Raw genomic sequence first — 6,160 nt, forward strand, 5'->3', positions numbered from 1 at the left:
CCATGATGCAATGTGATATATATTCTCTTTTTTCGCCCTTCCTCAAATTGCCAAGTATAGAATGCCAAGTTTGAATTTCAGATAAATGACAAATAATCTGTTAGTGTAAGTATGTCCCAAATACTTAGGGACATACTCACACTAATAAATTATTTGTAGTCCTCTTTTAATACTTGGGCCATACATATATTAAAAATTACTTATAGTTTATATGAAATTCATGTTCAACTGGGCATCCTTGTATTTTTATTTGCTAAATCTGACAATCATAAGCTTCTCTACATTCCTTTCGAGTTGTTTTCTGGGAGCCTCAGTTTCTAATTGGTATAGAAAGAGCTGTTTCAGTGAGAGTGAGAGTGAGTGTATGTGAGGAGGGTTTGGTAACACAGATGTCTCCCTGATCACTTCACAAGGTGGTTCACCTGTGCAGGAGCGTGACAGCCGCACAGTTTTTTGTTGGTACAATTCTGGTGTTCTTGAGCCAGAGGACAAATGGTTTGGGGATTCCTCTACTTTCTTCCAGCTGGACATCTTGTTCTGTGGCAAGGACTTGGCATGTGTGGGTCTTGGTTGCATCTTTCAATCCAAGTGTATCCATCTTGCTCTTGGATGTGAGAGTTCCCAGATTCTGAAAATTGTAGTTTGAGGTGGCTTTTGTTAATTTTAAACATTTTGCATGATAAATTGGGAAAAGCTGACTCCAAGGCTTTTAGCCAGAAGTTATTGGAAACTTGACTCCTAGCACTGTTTGTGTGTGCTTGGACTACAGGCACACACAAACAGTCAGAGGCTACATTGTCAGAGGCCCAAAATGAAAGGGGCAATCATTGTTTATTTTTGGCCAAACGAATCCTGCCAAAATGGGATCAACTGAGATGAGATGTCTAAATCTATGTTTACAACAGCAAGGCATATTCTTTGGGAAAAGGCGATGGAGTTGCTGGATGCAGGATTGTTACCTAAGGATGTATTCCAAGTGATGTTGTAGCTGTTGCGTGTCTACAGATGTATGTTGGAATGCCTCATGGCTGTTGGGCCCAGTGTTGGTTTTGTCCCAAAAAGGGACAGATTGTTGAAGGTCTACTCACCTCTTGCCTGTTTTACAGCCATTTGATACAACAGAGTCATTTTTAACAAGAATTTCTTCTTTTATGCTACTCTGAGTAAATGATCAATCATGCCATCCCTCACACCACTTAGCATCGCACTCAGATACAGAACCATCTGCTGCTGGTTGTTTGGCAATCTTCGGAGCATGTAAAAACAGGCTAAGTACAAGAAAACATCGTCAGAGTTGGTCTTGACACTCTTAGTTCAACCAGTTCCCAGCTACCAGCTCTTCTTAAATAAGTCATGCATTTAGCTCAGTTCAAAGCCTAAGGTTATAGATCTTGCTTTTGTGTAAATGTGTAAATGCTTCATGCTGTGTTTTATCTTCCCAAACACAAGCCAACCCACCTGCTTTGCCTGTTTGATTTCTTCCAGCTGGTTTCCCATTTGTCTTAATTTACTCTCAAGGCTTTTGCCTTATTGACTTATCAAGGAAGCCTAGTGATTTATTTTATGAAGATTATCTCTTTATGACTGTGCAATTTGATGAGCAGAACACAAATTTGGTGTTAATTATATTTATTTGGGTTTAGTAGAACAAGATGATGGATTTTTTTATAAACTCCCTAAGAGATAGGGACCACCGGGGAACTCATGTGGAAACAGTCTTTTCTTCTGCTACTGTTCATCAGAGGTGTTGAGACAAGCTGGGGTGATGCCACATAACCTACAACCCCAAAAGCTCTTTTGGAACTTCTTACACTGTTGACAAGCTGCTGTGGGAAAGCAAACCTCTTGAGGAGAACTCTTAGATGAAAGGTGCTCATTTGAGATCCAGAAATGGGAGGATTAAAGAGTTTTGACCTGGATCCTGTGTAGCTGAACATTCTCTTGTCCCAGGCCCACCTCATTTTGTTTTGTCCCATTCTAGACGGGTTCACTGTGTTTGAGTGGAAATATACTCTGCTGGGCAAGGAGGGAGAGCTGGAAAATTTCTAATACATTTATATTAGTGACTTGTCCCCCAGAACTGCATTTTTCTTGACCTGTAAGATAAGATCAATAAGTGGTTAGCTGGGGCCTAAACAGCTGAAAGAAAGATACCTCAAACTACAATGCTCTTAAAAAGACAGTGGCTTAAATTAGAGGTTTGTTTCTTCTCATGTCATTGTTTTGAGGTGGGCATTTCAAGCTGATGAGGGGCTCTGAATCTCTAAGCTATTCAAGAGCACAATTTCTTTCCATCTTGCCATGGTGTCATACTTGAGGCCATTTTTCACACATGCAAGGGCAAAGTCGGGTCTCCGCAAATTCAGCCAGCCTGCAAGAAGGATGAAAAGAAGTCCAGGATGAGCAGTCGTTTTTCAAGAAGTCTCACACACAGGAGCTTTTGTTCATTCCCTCAGATCCCATTTGTGAGAACTTAGTCACACGACTATCGCCACATGGGAAGCTGAGAAACATAATCTTGAATAGGGAAGACATGCCCAGGAAAACAGGGAGAATGGAATTTTGAGGACAAATAGCTATTAACCAGAAATATCAATATCAATAGTTGTAAAAGTCAAATAAGATAATAAGTACTAAGCACCTGCTGATGTAGAGTATTATTGAGGACATAATATTCAATAAAAACTTTTTCCTGCCCTCATTTATGTTCTTCTTAAGAGATTGATAATTATTAGAAGAAGAAGGGCCATTAGAAACATGATGCACAGCTCTAAATACAGACAGGAGAGGAATGGGAAGAACTGAGCTGGGTCTAGCATCACTTGAAATTTAAATAACTTTCATTCCTGAATGATTTACTTAACTGGTTACACAGTGGAGGCTGGGTACACAACAATTCTCCTAAAGAGCCTCTCTAGAAACATAACAGGAGTCATCCATTTTTAGTTAGAAAACCATGAATTGTCTTATAACTAAACTTTCCAACATAGTTCTTTGGAAATTACAGGTGTTAGATAATTGCTAGCTCAGTATTTATTGTTCAGTCATATTCAACATTGAAAGTCCTAGGATAATAAGCTTAAGTATGGATTAGACTCTGGCTGGAGCTTTGTCCATTGAAAAATTCATGTGTGAATTTCTGAGTAAGGCACTATCCCAAGTACTCTGATTTCTTTTTCTGTAACTTAGGAACAACCCAAGGATTTGGATGATACAAGCTCAATAATATATGTGAAATGTCTCAGTCATACAAAGTCCATTTAAAACTTTTAAAGTATTACTATGCTTTAAGGTCAGAAGAAATAAAAATTAGGGTGTTTGGCAAAAACAAAGTTTTGTGGAAAGTAAAATACGTAATAGACTTCTATTTTAGTAACTGTGCTTAATAAACTAATCCCCTTTGTTATAGCACAAAACTCTTAATTCTTTGACAAAATACATACATACTTATATGACTTGAAGGATATATATTGAGATTATTTCTGGTTGATGTATTTATGAAGGGTTATTATTTTCTTATTTGTTTTTCTAATATTCTCTGTCCCCAAGAAAGAGAAAATTAATGTGGGGAATTGGAGGGCAAAAGGAACAAGACTTGATATAATCATGAATTTTAATAGCTCTTCTAACTACAAATGTTCCAAAAGGCTTTTCATATTGTCTGTAATCACAACAATCCAATATCCCCATTAGGTGACAAAGGAAAGGAGGGACAGGATGATGCTGGGTGTTTTTTCAAATGTAAAACTATTATGTATGGCTCCCCAAGATAGTTGTAGGAACAAAATTGGAACCTGTAACGCATCCATTAAAGGCCTCAAAACTCCTGAAATTCATTGTTCATAGAAACATAATGAGTGCAAAAGACTGACATTTCCTTTGCCATTGTTTCTTTCCTTAATGCTCCCTAGTGCCCCATATTCCTACAGGAAACAGCTCCCCACTCCTTCCTCTTAATGGACATCAAAAGGCTTAGAAGCTATTTGTACATACACCATATGTTCATTGTAGAGACTGAAATCAAATCTTATTTCAAGTTCCCAAGTGGGAATTATGGGGGGCGTGTCAGGGCTACTCCAGGAAATGAAGGTGAAGGTTATCACATTTATTTTCCATATCCAGCAAAATCTCATGTAGCCTATCTCCAATAAGAGATATGTCTTTTAAAGTTAACTCTATATTTCCCAGAGAGAGTTCATTATCATTGTGTTTCTTCAAATGCCTTCACACTACAGGAACTTGAGGGTGGAAGAGGAGGATAGAAATTACCAGATATAAATGAAAAACATTTATTTATGGAGTCTCACTTCAAATAGTGTTGCTATTCTAGGCTGGGGTTCTGGCCTCTTTACCATAGCATTTGTTCTTATCTAAATCTCATTTTCTCATTTTTCCTAAGTTGGTAGCAAAAACAAATTCGACCATGCAAAGCTCAGTAGTAATATTGGCTCACAAGTGGAAAAATGTGTATCTTCTTGTCCTATATATGGTTTCATTTACCTATGTTGGGGGCGGGGTGTGGAAAGAATGGGGCAGAGGGATTCTAATAAGTCTACAACTTTATTTATTCTACCTTGTTTGAGAAGTTGTTCTTTAAGACTTTAGGTGAAAAGTGTTTGATTTCCTATTTCTGCTTACTTGTTCATAACTCTATAGTAAGGGAAGATAAACATGTATTCCTGGTAATTCTTTCTGTGAGGTCCATTTGAATCCATATTTATAGGGGTTCATTGGTCACAAGAAAGTTTGATATTAATGAGATCAAATCTAAGAAATCTCAATGTTTTTGGTCAATGTAAGTAAATTTATGTCATTGTTTTCCGAAGTGTATTTCATAAAACACTAGTTCAGAGGCATTATTAATAGGTACCACACAAAAACTAGCTAGTCTCATTTTTTCCGATGTCCAAAAATTACTTGTGAACATACTCCAGTAAGTAAAATATGAATCCAGGTAAGGAAGATAAAAACAAGAAAAAACGTTGAGTGAGAAACCAGTAAAACTAATAACCATCTTAATTGTTAAAAATGAGGCCATGCAGCTTAATGTCTGAGTTTAAGAAAGGATCCTTTAGAAAGGAGGGTGTATTACTCTGTAATCATGTTGCTAATGAAGACATACCCAAGACTGGGTAACTTATAAAGGAAAGAGGTTTAGTTGACTCACAATTCCACATGGCTGGGGAGGCCTCACAATCATGGCAGAAGGCGAATGAGGAGCAAAGTCACATCTTACATGGCAGCAGGCAAGAGAGCAGGTGCAGGGGAACTCCCCTTTTATAAAACCATCAGATCTAGCAAGACTTATTCACTATCACGAGAACAGCACAGGAAACCCCTGTCCCCGTGATTCAATTACCTCCTGCTGTGTCTCTCCCACAACATTATGGGGATTATTACAATTCAAGATGAGATTTTGGTGGGGACACAGAGCCAAATCATATCATTCCACCCCTGGCCCCTTCCAAATCTCATGTCCTCACATTTCAAAAACAATAATGCCTTACCAGCAATGCTGTCAAGTCTTAACTCATTTCAGCATTAATTCAAAGGTCCATAGTCCAAAATGTTATCTAAGACAAGGCAAGTTCCTTCCGCCTATGAGCCTATAAAATCAAAAGCAAGTTAGTTATTTGCTAAATACAATGGGGGTACAGGCATTGGGTAAATACAGCTGTTTCAAATAGGAGAAATTGGCCAAACAAAGGGGTTACAGGCCCCATGCAGGTCTGAAATTCCTGCAGGGCAGTCAAATCTTAAAGCTCCAAAATTATCTCCTTTGACTCCATGTCTCACATCCAGGTCACAATGATGCAAGAGGTGGGTTCCCATGGCCTTGGGCAGGTCTGCCCCTATGGATTTGCAAGGTACAGTTCCCCTCCCAGGTGCTTTCACAGGCTAGTGTTATCTGTGGCTTTTCCAGGCACACAGTGTAAGCTGTCAGTTGATCTACCATTTTGGTGTCTGGAGGATGGTGGCCCTTCTTCTCACAGCTCCACTGGGCAGTACCCCAGTGGGGATTCTGTGTGGGGGCTCCAACCCCACATTTCCCTTTTGTACTGCCCTAGCAGAGGTTCTCCATGAGGGCTCTGTGCCTGCAGCAAACTTTTTCCTGGATATCCAGGTATTTTCACATATCTTCTGAAATCTAGGCAGAGGT

General features: G+C 38.9%; 1 long non-coding RNA gene across 1 annotated transcript; it reads right to left on the reverse strand.

Moving 5' to 3' along the window:
• Positions 1 to 1,612: 1,612 nt before the first annotated feature.
• Positions 1,613 to 5,608, reverse strand: LOC108585060. The gene is made up of 2 exons (XR_001900906.3): positions 5,508 to 5,608; positions 1,613 to 2,371 (listed from the first exon to the last, which is right to left on the reverse strand). It is a non-coding gene; the product is annotated as an uncharacterized LOC108585060 (long non-coding RNA).
• Positions 5,609 to 6,160: the final 552 nt, after the last annotated feature.

Source organism: Papio anubis, chromosome 4 (genome assembly GCF_008728515.1).
Source record: "Papio anubis isolate 15944 chromosome 4, Panubis1.0, whole genome shotgun sequence".
In the NCBI taxonomy this organism is placed as follows: Eukaryota; Metazoa; Chordata; class Mammalia; order Primates; family Cercopithecidae; genus Papio; species Papio anubis.